This window comes from Staurois parvus, unplaced genomic scaffold (genome assembly GCF_062004578.1).
Source record: "Staurois parvus isolate SC_StPar_1 unplaced genomic scaffold, SC_StPar_1.0 ptg000078l, whole genome shotgun sequence".
NCBI classification, from domain to species: Eukaryota; Metazoa; Chordata; class Amphibia; order Anura; family Ranidae; genus Staurois; species Staurois parvus.
The window spans coordinates 10,437,114-10,453,350 of NW_028317874.1; the positions used below are offsets into that span (position 1 = coordinate 10,437,114).

General features: G+C 35.6%; 1 long non-coding RNA gene across 1 annotated transcript in view; it reads left to right on the top strand.

The window, feature by feature from the left end:
* Positions 1-16,237, top strand: part of LOC149469261 (uncharacterized) — a 43,046-nt gene that overhangs the window by 25,819 nt on the left and 990 nt on the right. Inside the window, exon 2 of the long non-coding RNA XR_016311625.1 lies at positions 16,004-16,168. This is a non-coding gene — a long non-coding RNA (uncharacterized LOC149469261). The remainder of the gene's footprint in view (positions 1-16,003; positions 16,169-16,237) is intronic.

A 16,237-nucleotide genomic window follows, 5' to 3' on the forward strand; every position in this document is an offset into this window, starting at 1 on the left:
TCCTTTTGTGCTAAATGTCAAATAGGTATGCTTGGGATTTTTTTTCATATTATTCTGTGATTAAAATGAGCCCATTGTTTTGCTCATGATCACTGTAAGATGCCAAGAGACTTTAGAGAGTATAGTCAGTTCCGTACATATTTATGTGTTTGTAGGCACCTTAATGACTCTGGTTGATGTTTCCCAGTAAAGTTTGCTTGATTGATGGATGGATGAACAGAGGAAAAAGATTTGGAAGTACTTGTTTCAGACAATTGCAAAATGATCAAACACCGTGGCCAGGCAGTGGGAAAAACAAATAGAATTCTAGGACGTTTTACTAGAGAGGTCGCCAGCAGGAGGAAGGAGGTCCTGATTCCCCTATATAGCTTTTTAGTTATACCTCGTTTAGAATACTGGGGTTTATTTACTAAAGCTGGTTCCCTCAGAATCACATGCACTTCTGCATGGAATCCAACCAGCTTCCAGACTGTATTGCTAAAGTTCAGCTTAGAAGCTGATTAGCTATCATGCACATGTGCACAAGATTCTAAGTGAACCAGCTTTAGTAAATCCCTCCTGTGTCCAGTTCTAAGGTAGAACTAGTCCAGAGATGATCAACAAAAATGATGAAAGGTCTGAGAAATAAAACATATCAGGGGAGACTTCAGGAATTTAATATGTACAGTCTGGAGGAAAGAAGGGAAAGGGAAACATGACTGAAAACTTTAAAGATATCAAGGGGGTGAATAAGGATCAGGAGGGCAATATTTTCAATATGAAGTCAATGTCAAGAACATGGGGACATGACCTTAACCACTTGCCTTCCTGAGGATTTACCCCCCTTCCTGACCAGGCCATTTTTTGTGTTATGGCGCTGCATTACTTTAACTGACAATTGTGCGATCATGCAATACTGCACCCAAAAAAAATGTATGTACTTTTTTTTCCATGAATTGAACTTTCTTTTAGTGGTATTTGATTGCCTGTGCGGTTTCTATTTTTTGCGCTATAAAAAAAAAGACTGACAATTTTGAGAAAAAAAACAATATTTTTGACTTTTTTGTCATTAAACATGTGCAGTAAAAAATTAAATTTCATCATTAATTTAGGCCAAAATGTATTTTGCTACATGTCTTTGCTAAAAAAAAAAATCCCAATACGTGTAAATTATTTGGTTTACGTGAATGTTATAGTGTTTACAAATGGCGGTATAGATACTGGAATTTTTTTTTACTAGTAATGACGGCAATCAGCGACTTATAGTGGGACTGCAGGTCTTCAGCGGACATTCTCACACTGTGAGGAACTGACTTGGTGTCACTGGCATCCCCAGTGACACCAATACAGTGATCAGTGCTAAAAAAATGCACTGGGCAGGAAGGGGTTAACATGAGGGGCGGTCAAAGGGTTAACTGTGTGCTGGGAGTGTTTGCTGGGGGGCGGTGTCTGTTTGCTTCACTGTAATCACACTGCTGTGGATGGCTGTGCTGTGCACAGCCATCCACAGCAGTGTGCCCGAGCTGACAGGGAGGAGGACTGTTAGTAAACAAAACAGTCCTCCTCTGCATCGGAGATGCTCGGTAATCACCGGGAGGCCAGCGCGGGTAATCACCGGCCCGGACCCGGTGATTGACAGCCGTGGCCACGAATGGCGGCATGGGTAGGGTGCGCATGCGGCTTCCACGCGCCCCCTACCTGGAAATGCAAAATCACATACATATACATGATTTTGCACACCCCTGCTGCCTTGTAGCAGTATATCTGTCATAGGGTTAAACTAACAGGAAAGTTCAAAACTAAGAATTATTTTACCAAAACAGTAGTTTATACTTGGAATCCAACAGACTTCCAGCAGAGGTAGTAAGTCAGTAAACAGTAAGTGGCTTCAAACATGTTTGGGACAAAAATAGGTCTATACAAAAAGCTAAAAAAAAACACCTACAAAACAGCGAAAAAAAACCCATACTGTATATAAATAAAATAAAACAAAAATAAGTGGGGCAGACTCGATAGACCATTTGGTCTTCCATGTGAAGCAGTGAATAAGTCTATGTTTATCGATGTAAGGTTTGATCTTTCTATTTAGAATTTTTCAGATCAAAGCACATCAGAGCTACTTCCAAACCACTTTCAACACACATCTGTTTTATTGATTGAGAATGATTTACAGAAGGGCATAAGTTTTACAAAAATTCAGTGAACCTGTTTTCACATAAGGGTCCCAATAGGGTAAAAAGGGAAATAGAAATTTTCTTCTAACTTGACTGAAAGAAGCATAGGCTCAAACACATGCACCTTACTTAAAGTATGCTCTAAACATCCTAAGAGTTGTGTTCCTGAACAGAATTATAAGTACAGCAGTCAGTTCAATAATCACATATAAATTATCAACCTTGTCATTTCTGAGCATTTTGTATGACACATTTACTTAAAAGACTGACAGTGATGATTTCAGGGCAGTGAAACTATCAACTTTTAAAAGTAATATTTATTACACACCTTGTTCCCATATCCCTGGGCGGGTTCTGGAAGTAATCATTGTGCCATGCATGCAAATACTAACAATAATGGAAGAAAGTGGACATAACCTTCCTGTAGAATGCAGATTTTGTGCATTCTCTCCATAGAGGCAGATTTCCTTTTTACAGACATGAAAATATAGGTGATTATCAAAGGATAATGCAAAGAACAATAGTGGAAGGCGACAGATTCAACTCTCCCTGGTTAGAGCTGGCAAAACAAATCCCTGTTTGGCTAAATATGCAGCAATGTGTTTGAACATAGAAATGATTAGGAATGGGAACTGATGGTTTCCTTTCAACTTCTGTGGTCTGCCAAGTCTTTAGAAACCCATAGCAATGTTTGCTGGGATGTGTGTTTTATATGCCAGTGCTACCTTTAATTCCAAGTCCAAGTGTATTTCCACTATTGCCTGAATTTCAAAATGATTTGTGATTTAAAAACCACCCAATATAACTGGCAGCTTTGATAAAAGTTTCATAGATAAGCTTTTTATTCATATTCATGCCACTCTGCAGACAGAAAAAAACAAAAATTCACAAACTAGCAAAAAGGAAGCTTTAATAATTCATAGTGCCAATGATGTAAACATTCATCTGGATCTAGTGCCAAAGTTGGTCATACAGGTGGGATGTTACCTAATGAACAGACCTTTTGAAAGCTGTTTTTCATAGGTAACATGCATAATTGCTGTTCAGCCAGGGCAATTTTCCCCAGACTATCCAAGTCAACTGGCCTCATAATGATGTACAGGGTTCTCTTCTATAAGCTGCTCTAGAAAGCCAAAACATAAGCCTTTGGAGGAGTAGAATGATTTGTTTTTTTAGGAATTTGTAATGAAATGCTTAAAACTTTAACTTTTATCTATCATGTTTGTTCTGTGTAAGGTATTTGGTGCCTGAAATCACTTAAAGGGAAAATAGAGTGTATACTGTATGTGTAGAAATATGTTTGCTATTCCATATTTTTGTTACGATAAATTTGCATTTTGCAGTTTTCCCTTCAACCTGAACCCCAACACTGAACCTGAAAATCTAATAGAAACGTAACCTAGCCATACCCACACAGATTACATTTTAAAAGAAAATATATAATTCTAATAGATTCCTCCATGCTAACCATTGTCAATGGGGGACTCATATCTATTGGCTATGGTATTCTAATAACCACCCCTCTTACTGGATGCAGTTGCTGTTCAGCTGACAATTTTTCATCTGGCTCCTTTGACAATAATCAATTAAAAAATCAACACTTGTCAGTATGAGAAGTGCTGACAGCTATTAATGGCAGCCTTTAGCTGTTTGCTAACACCTAATACTTATCCTTACTCTAACTCTAACACTTAAAGTAAAACTTTAGGCAAAACATTTTTCATTTTGGATACAGTAAGGGAGGGTTATAACCCCCTGTCAGTTTTTTGCCATCTGTGTCCCATTTGGGAGATTTCCGTTCACTTCCTGTCCTATAGCTAAAACAGAAAGTGAGAGGAAATACCTGGAAATTAAGGGAGTCCATTGGGGCCCCCCCAGGTCACCAGAACTAGTGTCCCCATTGGAAGATTTCCCCTCTATTACCTTTCTAGGGACAACCCAAAATTGGGTATTTTCTTGCAATTTCACTTTTCATGATAACTGTAAACAGGACAAATAGAGGGGGTGAATCTTTCTAACAAGGGTAAAGGTAGGAATGAAAACTTAGAAGGTGTTCTAATCCATCTCTACTCTAACCAAAACTAAAAATAACGTTTTGCCTTTAGTTATACTTTAGCCTTGAAACTCAATTTATCACTTAACATGAAAATAGCTCCAATTCCTTAATCATATTCTACCTAATAAAAAAACAGCACTCCTTGCTGAGATTTATTAGCTCCTTGATCTCAGTCCCAAAAGCCACTAAGTTGCCTTATTTTCAAAATATGTTAGTCTAGCTTCCAATTGTAAGCAATGCACAGTGCTAAGGAATGTCAGCTGATTTGGCAAATAGCAATAGGTAATCATTCTGTACATAATGACTTTCTTCTATGAAGACAACACTACTCTTACCATGTTTTTATTATGGGGGTTATTGGCAAAGCATGGTGAATTTTTTTTAAAGGTGGAAAAAGTTGATCAGATCTTTTTTCTTTTAAGCAACGTACAGGGATTTTCTGTACTAAGGCTGTATAAATGGTTATTTACAAAGGATGTTTGAACATTGCAGACCAGGTTGGCAGATCTGCTTCCTTCAAATAATGAAGGGAAATCTGATTTACTATCTGATCTTCCAAAACATCTGATTTGTTATGAATAGAATTGTGTTTAATATAGAAAAACTTATATTTTCTTTGGAATCTGAGAAGTTTTGTTAAAATATGAAGGTTGAGGGTTGTACTTAGATACATTAGAGTCATTAATTGCATTTAGCAGCACCTGGGTTTGAATTTGTTGACTTTGCTCCAACTTTCGTTGAGTTGACTTACACGCAGCATGCATTACCTTGAGATTCTGATGTTTAGTAAGGTCTAATTGATGGTTATCAGCTTCTCAGACAGCGAGGGATGTTAAAGCTCGGCAAATTGCTGATGTGATGTAACAGTGACCTAGGATATCCATTATTGTTCTACTCATTACAAGGAAGGCTGGCAGAGCATGCTGGGGCTTGTGGTTTACCTACACCTGGGGAGTTTAGGTTCCTTAGCCTGAAATGATGACATTGGCCATATAATGATTAGTTTTGAAAGTGGCCTATGTTACCATCTTGAATTCAATATATTAACAGAAGAGAGCACTGTTTAAAATGATGTGTTCATAACGTGAATACTGGACTTCCTACAGTAGTACATTAGGATATTACAGATTACAGAGGGGTGTCACAGTCATAAATCATTGTTGTAGACATTTATTATGTAGAGTGAGGATGTCACAGTACAAGTTATGTAAAAGAATGCCATATTTCTCAAAGCAAACTTTTGGGGATCTAGTTCACTATTTAAAACATTACAATGTTACTTGTTTTAAAAATCAAAGTTAAACGATATTTAAAAAAAAACAATAATTAATGAATTTAGCTAGCAACTAAGAATTCCAAGCAACAACTATAATACTGATAGCTTTCTTGTTATTTAGGGAAAAGGATATTTCTGTAATAAACTTACTAGATGCTCATGCAGAATACAGTATGACAGATTAGAAGAAGTAATGCAACAGAAATAGAAATACATCAGGATAGAGCACTAGGCACATTTTTTCTTAATTGAGGATTTGTGAGTTGTTAATCTGTTATATTCATTACAATTAATTACATAAAATCATATATCTTTTATTTATTATAATAATTCATATAAAAACTTTACTCCTTAACTCCTTCCCTCACAGCCCCAGCATACATAGGCTTTAATGTCCAGGGATGGGAAGGTGTGCCTGATCACGTGACCACTGTGATTAGCTGTCAAAGTGTGCATTCCCGTTCATGTTTCTATTGCAAGCCTGGTGTCCCAAACTGGCATAAACTAATCCTTTATGTGGACTCCAGGCAAACAGAAAAACACACTGTTAAAAAAATAAATTCCAGTCTCATACTGTATATGTCCAGTGGAAGGCTGTGAGAGGACAGGTAACATAGAAAGTTGAACCAGGTGGAGGAATTGCTTAATTGGGAACAATGTATATCACTTTTCAGGCTGACCATGTGGAAATATCTGTAAATGACATAATTGGCTGTACAGAACAATACATCTCTTGGCCAGTCAACTGTGTTTAGCTATTTGTAGTTTTGCTTTAAGTTAAATCTTACTTTATGTAAAAGGTATTTGAAAAAAAGTTTAAACAGAAACTGAATTATTCCTCATTTTATCAAGAATGGTAGAGTTGCCTGTTCCCTCTTACCAACCATTTAAGTTAACCGGAGTTAACTTAGGTTTCCTCTGTGGACATGAAGTGTGTAAGAAAACGTAACACCCCATTAAACCAAATTCAGGAAAACTTTATTTAGCTAAGTACATGAAAAATAAGCATAAAAAACTGCAAAAGGTAGTTAAGCATCTCTTCTGTTTTTTTTCTATTTTTATAAAAGTAAGACTAAGCAATGCCTACAAAGTAAAGGTTTATTGATTACCCCTCCCACTGCCCATATTACCAAACTCCAAAGACATGCTGGTAGGTTAATTGGATCCTGTCTAAATTGGCCTTAGTATGTGTTTGTATGAATGTGAGTTAGGGACCTTAGATTGTACACCACTTGAGGGTTAGGGACTGATGTGAATGTACAATATATATGTAAAGCGCTGCGTAGAAATGATGGAGCTATATAAGTACCTGAAATAAATAGAATAAAATAAATAACAACTCCATTATCTTCTAGGGATGATCTTGCTGAAAATTCCTAAGCATCTGACACACTTCCAGGTGTGCTGTACACCTGGCCCCCGTGCACTCTGTGGATCCTTTTGCCAGTCCCTAAATCCCTACTGTGTCCTAATAAAATCACAGATCACAGGGGGGGGCAGGCATCTGATGCCCCTGGAAAGGTTGAATGTGAAAGATTTTTCAGCAAGCTTTTGATCTGGAAAACAATGGGGTTTTACAGCCACAGTAGTGGGAGTGGAAAATGTAAAAACCTTTTCTTTTCAGGCACTGCTTAGTGTTCCTTTTTTTTTAAATAGTAACAGATTCTCTTTAAAAGCTCTTATAACAACTTAAATTTACTTTCACTTTAACAACTCTTTTGTTATGAGGATAATAACTTTACATGAGCAAAAAGTATATTTTTGGGGCTAAAATGTATTTTTTATTTATCTTTATTATATATTGAGAGTGCTTTCCTGAGCTACTTGTGTAAAATGTGCAAATTATCAAGTGTGATTGTTCAGCAAGCATTCAGGTTGTACCCATTACTTAAAGTGACCAAAATATGAAAAGAAGCAATCCCTGCCTCATTGCGTCTGTGGCCAAATTCAGCTGGGTTTAGCTTGCTGAAAGATGTCCAGAAACTTGCACACTTCCTGGAGTGTCAGATGCTGGTATATTTCACTGCACTTTGAGGCTTCTGCATTCTGTTGGGTGTAAGAACAGTGGGAGATACAGACCCTGACACTTACAGAAGTGTGCTGGATGCTGAATATCTTTCTTTAACCCAGAGGAGTTTGGCAGCACAGGCAGTGAGACAGATAAGTATTAATTGTATGTATTCCAGGAACTTCTTCATTTTATCTTTTAAAAATACTGACAGAGGCGATTTAAGAACAACCAGTAATTTTTCTATTATTTTTCCTAACTTGATCTAATTTATAATGATACCATGTTTATTCTTTTAAAACAACTCAGTTATTATATTAAAAAAAGTAACTGCTGTCAGGTATAAAGTGCTTGCTCCTAGAGGTGCCTATACATACTAGCAGCAGCCTCCATCACCCTGACATTACAGCCGAATGCTGACCTTCTGACAGTTAAAGATCCAACACTTCAACATAGCTTTGAGCTTGCCTACTTGCTCCTTCCTGACCCTACTCTCCATATACCTAGGACAGGCTCAATGGAATAGCACAAGAGATAGTAAGGGATGGACAAGTTTAATCATTACAAGAAAGTTTCAGAGTAAGAATGGCCTGACATATAAATGCCTGTGCCTTATACAGAGCAGCAGTTTCTGAGTCTTAGCAGAATTACAACGTTTTCTTTCAAAATGGTCAGTTAAGAATCAATGTTATATTAATCTTAAGTACATTTTCATTACTGAAGATGTTTTGTCCAGTTTTTCCAGTGCCACGATTAAAGCTATAATATAATAATATATAAAATATACATTTCTGGTTGTGGCCAGGTTGAATATTTTGCAGTAATGCATAAGTACAGAGCAGTGTTAAAAGCATCAACAACAACTTTCTGCAAAAGTGTAGGAGATCTAAATAAGAGGCAACAAGACCATGAATTAGCCAGTCATTAGCCATTAGCCAGTCAATTTGACAGTCACTCAAATTCAAAAAGTAAAAGTGATCAAAAAGCAAAACGGATTTCTGCCATGTTTCAGTTTGCTTTATAAAAATGTGATCTGCTCTAACTAAGAAACTCAAAACTACAGATGACTGAACTGTATTGCAGTTATCAGATTTTAAACATGATTGTCCCAATTTTCACACTTGTAAGCCAGGATGACTTTTCTTTTTAAATGTACTCATCAAAATCCTAACTATGTGCAAAACTTGTGATGCATCAGGGCTTGACCTCCATCACAAGAAATATGTTTTAAAAAGAAATAAACATTTACAGTAAAAAAAAAGGCTTACATGACATAGAACAGTTAATGTAAAGAATGTCTTATATAAAAATTAATTAACTTTTTAATTTTTTTTCTCACGCTATTCCATGGAGTCTATCACATTTTTCTTACCAAGAAATACAGATCCTCTTGGACCTGTCATGGTTGAACTGTGTTGTGAATTACACCAATAAATACACAATCTTGTAAACGAGTCAACTAACAGGATCACAATTTTCTTTTTGACAGGTCCAGGTTAATGCTATACTGCAATACTAAAAGTGAACTTTTTGTGCACTCACTTTGAATAGTATTCTCTGGTGTCCACAATAGAGAAGTGGCTAGAACTCTCAGTTACATGTAACTTTGGAACAGATATTTAAAAAAAAAAATGCCAAAATTTTTTTAACTGCATGTTTTCTGGCAATGGAAAAGTTCTGTGTTGGTTTAGTCTACTCTACAATGTTATGATCTTGCTTCATTTGTAATAAATTTTCTTTTAAAGAAACTGAAATGTATTTAATATTAGTTATTATATTTAATATATTTTGCTAACCATGTTGTGTGATGAATACAAAAAGCTAAGCTAAAAAAATGCTGGCTCAGAATAACATTTTTTTCATACTTGATTTGGCTGTTAAAAGTTATTACAAATGTATTGATTCAGCATAAAACTCAATACCCTTAGTAAATGACCCTCTGTTAAGATTTTTTTTCCCACAACTCGACTGTTAGAATTGAGCAAAAATTTGCTTAGCTGGTATAACATTTACATTCATAGATAACAGAAAATAAAATTTACCATTTTCATTTAATTCATAAATCTTTATTTTTTTAATACTCACTTATATGAATATACAAACTATATAAAACATACTGAGCTATTTTACATTTATCCTGATTTTTATGTGAAAATAATACTCTTGTTGTCACTGCATTTTTATTAGAGCTTAAAGCTAGAGAAAACATAAGCAGTAATATCGTAAAGTCAGTTATTTGTTTTGTATCAATGCAGAAATAGTGTACACTGTTAAAAAAAGAAAAGCTAATTATAATGGTTTGATAAGCATATGTATTAGAAGCGAGTCTTACACAGGGGTCAGAAACAACACTAAGTAAACAGAACTGGCAGAAGAGTGAATCTTTTGTTGTGGGTCCCCAGCTGTCCAACCTCCTATTATCCAAATAAGACTAGCTGCATGTTCCCTGCTGCCCCCTCACCAACTCAATGCACAAAAACAGATTGGGATGTTCTGCATGCATGCTCAGCATTGCTGCCCCACTCCCCTTTTTACTGGTTCTTTTTCAGAAGACAAGAAACTCCAGACATTTTTTGTGGGTAACAAAGCATGGTTGTAAAACAGAAAGGGGAAGAAAGGATACCAAGAGAAAAAAAAACTTGTCACGGACAAAAAAAGCATAGGAAGTAGAAAATAGAAATACGAATGAATGTAAGAATTATCCTGTTAAACACTGGCTCTTTTTGTTCATAGTAGTCTTTGTGCAGGGTTGTAAGTATCATGATGTGGAACAAGTGCCGTCTCACACACTCTTTAGCCAGGACACACTGGCTGGACACTGACAGCTTATTTTAACCATGAAAAATGGCAAGTTTTTTTTAAAGTGTGTTTTAAAGTTTGCTTATTTATTACTGAAATATTTAGAAGCACATATACAGTATATTACAAACTCTAGTGCAGGTAAAACATCCCAAAATTCTATGTATTTATAAAGGTTGAATTACTAAAATTTCCTTTTTTTTTTAAGAAATACAGGAAATTATTTAATTAAAACAAGTTGTTATATGCAATAACATTTAAAATTGTTTGCAACACATACACCATAGCAATAGGAAATAATTTGAGTAATACCAAGAAAGTATTTTCATATTATTAAAAAATGTTTTTAAGAAAATGAAACAGAGTAAAGAGTAATTATATTATTTTCAGCTATAACAAAACAAAATATTTTTTTTTTATTATTATTAATAAAATAATAATAATAAGAAAAATAATAATAATACTTTTTCAAAAATGTTATAAACATGGTTGAAGAAGGTTTTACCATGATTACATTTATATTATGTGCTATAATAAATGACAGGCATCGTGTATGCAATTTGTGCAAACAATAATTGTATATTCCTAAATTCTGCCCTGTAACACTTTATCTACAGAACATTATAGCTGTTACTAAGCAATCAGGTTTTTATAGTGTGTATAACAAGTGTTATATTCACACTATGCCAGCTACATTCTCACCAACGAAACACACAACATCATAGAAAACAACAAGGAAAAAAGAGCAAGGTAAAATCTGCAATAATGTAAAACTCTTTTCGGTGAAAGGCCTAACCATTGATTCTCTAATAAGTTTGTTATATCACTTTGAGAAAGTCAGTAATATAAGAAAATGAGGTAAGTTGCTAAAGAAGTTGCTTTGCCTAATCAGACAACAATGCACATTTTTTACATTATGTGTTTATTTATTGCATTTGTTGTTTACAATGATCTTATTTTATTGTTAGCTTGTGAACAAATTGGTTGCTAATTTTATGTAGGATGCTGAATTAATAAGGAATTAATTGAATTTCAGGAGATGCTTTTACCTGCAAAAGAAAATAATTTATTTTTAACATTTACATACACTTTACGGCACTGAAATTGAATATGAACAGCCAATGAGAAACATTCCATTCCGAGTCAATCTTTAAAAATGCAGTCATTTTCAGAAAAGCAAGATTTGCAACAGACCAAGGTCTGCAGAAAAACTGGCTTATGAAAACTTGAACTTGTTGCCAGTACGCCATCATATTTTCTCACCTGTCCATTTTTTCATTTTCATTTTAAAATGAAAAAAATACTAACACAATTTTTTTTTACAAATCTATTTCTTGATTGTCAGATGTAAAATCTCATGTGAGTTTAGTTGTAACACATGACATTCTTCAAACCTTTTTGCTACTGGCACCTTTGCTTATGATTTTGTAAACATAAACCTTACTCAATATATATGATACTCTATTACATGTAAAAATATTGTAGGAAGAAATAGACCACAAGTCTACAGATTTATCAATAGGTAATCTAAAAATTTAAATTAATTTAAACTTTTTATCTCACTGAAAATGTAAAGCAACAGACAATGCAAGGCAACATAATCCTTTATTTCATGTTACACTCAGGAAAAAAAAATATAAAATACTATTTAGGTGGTATAGGCTCTCTGTATCCATGCTCCATATTTTCCTGACTTTTTCAGACATATGGTGGGAATGGCCAAAGATCAATATCTTTTTAACAAGATTTGTGACATTCATAATGAAATTTATGATGATTTATCACTCCTCTCCCCCAAGAAAGCATTTTTCTTTATCTATCTAGTAAAAATATATTACTTTGACATTTCATTACAGCAGCAAGCCAACTTATTCCAAACTTTTGGAAAACAACCTCTTTAACTTCTCTTTCACTGTGGGTCAGTACAGTGATTGATAAAATGAGAATGAAGGAAGTTTTAGCTTCTAATACAAACACTCTAGACCCCTTCCAGGCCCAATGGACCATGTGGATACACTTTTCTTCTACAGATGCCTTGAAGACAAAACTCTGATATATTTGCCCTCTTGAAGTATAGTCTATATAACGGAACTTCTTGTCATCCACTATAAGGTACAATAACATTGTCTAAGGTCAAGCTTCGCACTCTTTTTTTCTTTCATCCCTTTTTCTATACTACTTTCCTTCCCCCTCTTTCCCGCTCTTTTCACCTCTTTTTATACTAATCAGTATAATTTATACTTGTTATATCTACAGCACAGACCTCTAAGGAAAGACTGATGCTCATATTATATCCATAATGCATGGCTGGAGCGTCACTGAACATTAGTATGTGAGTTCTTATGATTTAGCTCTGGTATCTGCATACCTATTCTTCAATGCATGCCTGTCTGACCACATTGTATGATATATACACTATCTGTACACTGTATCTTTGACTGTTTATGTAGCAGTGCCATGATCTATCTTTATGTCTAATTAAAACCAGCTAAAACATAAAACAGATTCAATCATAGACATCTGTTGTTTAGAACCCTTTATTTTGTGGTTAGATTCTAGATATGTCAGATAACGGGCCGATCCCTTGTCTGTACTAAAGGATGGTAGGGGACAAATACCCCCCACACCTTTACAGATAACAGACTTTTTCAGGTGAAAACACTAAAGGCCTGTACACACTGGCTGAAAATCTTCCGGTTGCTTTTGAACCGGCCAATACTGGCTGATATTCAGCCAGTGTGTGCACCAGCCAGTTTGACAGAAGCCGGCTGTATGGCCAACTTCTGTTGAATGGGCATGCTGGAAAACCAATCTAATGGCTGTGTGCGCAGACCGATGTGTTCTGGTGGGGGGGGGGGCAGTCCCCTTGTCAGTACACAATAGCTCAGCGGGGAGATCGATGTAAAAATATTCAGTTTTTTTCATATAGCTTACTGGGTTGAATGAAAAATACTGATAGTGTGGCCGGGCATAAGGCTGCCAACTGAAAGAAGAACTTCACTCTCTCAATCAGAATTGACTGTTTTTAATCCTTATGCTGCTAGTACTAGTAAATGGATAGGAAGGTAAAACATAGTTACTTGTTTTAAACTTTTTTTGCTTCCTGGTTTCAATGCCTAGGCATATGATGTCAAACATCCCAGCAGTCTTCAGGAGGGGAGGGAGGGTTCTCAGTTCAGCCAAAGTTTGAGCTAAGGGCAGATGGATTCCAGGAAGTACAGTAAATGCTATCTGAACCATCCACCTTTACTCAAGTGGCCACTGCCAGAAATGCCAGGGGGTGTTTTTCAAAATAACTTCTTAGCAAAATAAAGCATGGAGACATGGATGGATGGCTGAGTTTGCTTTGAATATTAAAAATGAATTAAATATCATTTTTGGTTTGTGGTGCTCAGGTGCAGTGTAGTTCCACTTGAATATTTTTTTTTCATTCCACCTACAGGCAGAATTAGAATAAATAAACAGATCCTCCTATCCATACAAATGGGGTGAATAGAGGAATCCTTCCTGCTGTGGCATTGTATTTTGACAATGGACTCCTCCCCTTTCAGAATACACTGATCAATAGCCGCTGATTTGATGCAGCCACTGACTTTGCCCCCCACCCCTTTGCTTTTATTTAAAATATAGCAGAATGTGTCAGGCAAGAAGGTACCTCAACAAGAAGATCTACCATGGAAGAGCAGTGCAGGGAAACCATTGTTATGTAACATCACAGATTAGATCACCTGGCCAAATACAAGGCATTTGTATTGAAACATCCCTATGCTTTGTGAAGGTCAGCAAAACAAAAGTGGCAATTGTTCCAGTTACCTTATACAAAAAAAATGAAATGTAACCACAATATGATTCCTATAATAAAAACAGATTATTAATAGTATTTTATTGAAGAGATAATTTACCAGATACTCCATAATGCATTGAAGTGCTTTAAACAGGATCAAAGTTGATAAAAACAATATCTATAACAAAATTACAAAACAGTGCCAACTGATTATATATCGTGACTATACAGTAAAGGGGACTTAAATGCTGTTATTGACCACTAAATATTTTGTATGTTAAAGTCTAAGGTGCTGCTTGTCTCCAAAACCCTGATGCTTTTCACATTATTGATAAATTAAACAAAAAAAGACTGTTTTATGAAACAGTGTCCTTTGTTAGAACTGACCACATTTATATCTGAAGAATGATGAAAATGATTGCAAATAAATATAATGATAATACTAGATAAATCAAATGATTAATTAAACAAATAAATCTCAAGTCATAAAAAATGATGTATTTATTTTGTAGTATATTATGGAGCAGACATACCCTAAAAGAACTGTACTTTGTTCATGATATTGGTTACATCATCACTAATTGTAAAGCAAAAGAGCAAAAGGCACTGCATAGGTAATAGTAACAGAGCAAAACACAGTGATTTAGTTGTAAGAATAGAGACATAGTACATGGGCAATCAGGATGTAATTGCCTTATCCAAGGTTTAAGTGCATACGAATTCTCACTGGCAACTTGCATTGTAATTTACCCTTTAAATTACAGATGGGATTTAAGAATGAAGTAGTTGGTAGTCCAGTAAAACGGTGTTTAAAAACATCTGGTACTGTCCAGGAGGATTTAAACAATTTCAACTTTTCATGAAGCTAACTGGAAATTTAAATCTAAGACCACTTTCACACGAGTGGACCGTCTATCTGTTTTTCATCCATCCATGAACGGATGACAAATGGATGGCAATGCATTCCTATGGACAACTGGGTGTTAACGGACATTCTGGTATGTTTTTTTTAATGTACAAGGCTACATTCAGATCTGTTAAAACTGACGTGAACAGACATTAACGGACGTTAACGGAGACGTTAAAGGCCGCTCAATTAAGATTAGTTTTGAATAAATTATGTTTTTTTAATGTATTGTTTGTGAAGTCAACCTATGACCCAGGTAGTGGTCTTTACTGTAGGAAGTATATGTACTTCCTGGACATGAAGAACATGGCCAAAGACGTTTCCCAGGAGCACCTAATAAACCTGGTGCATGAAATGCTGGGCTTGTGGGACACATCATGCCGGGAGCACAGCAACTGTGGGAAGAAATATATAAAATTGTAACACCAAATTGGTCCCACATGACTGCCAGAGTTATAAACGTGGTAGGTGTCACATATCTGCAGTATGCTCCCAATAACTCAGTGTTTTGCTGTGATCATGGCATTATTATTTGATAAAGAAAAGTTGGACTTGCAAATCACATGACAGTAATGTACTGTTCAGTCTCTCACTGCAGCTGAGCAAAAGCATGTACAGTAGAAGTCTAACTGTATGTATTGTGAGTTTACTTTTGTAGTAATGCATATGAATTTGAGGTCAGTGCAAATCCTTTCTGATTTGATTGATGAAGTACGCATCTCCTCCATGAAGGACATCATTGCTGTGTCCATCTCAACACAAGCTGCCCTTGTTGCACGCCAAGAGTTTGTGGTAAACCTTAGAGGCTAAAAATCTTCTATGTGTTCCAGCTTAGCACTGCAATGATGTTCATCTGAATATGTTGATTTATATACAGCATCCTGTGCACATGAAGTTCAGAATATTTGTGAAAGGTCAAGGGCATGTTAACTCCTACACAGACTGGAGGAGAGTACTAGTGGTTATAGATTTTTTGCTTTACCCCCTTTTATTCAACATATTGCTCATTGTGTCTTACAGGAAATGACATTAACACCAGATGGCGTTCTCTCAGAATCCAGTTTAGAAGAGATTTGAAGGATGAGACATTAGAGAGTTGAAGCGGTTCTGGAGCTACAAAACAAAGAAAAAATCAGTCTACTTTGAAATGTTGTCATTCCTAAGAAAAGTCATGGACGTTAAATCGTAAGTGAAGTTTGGATGCGTCATCTGGAAAGTGAAAAATGGTTGGTCTCTCTATGGTAAGGTTTTGTG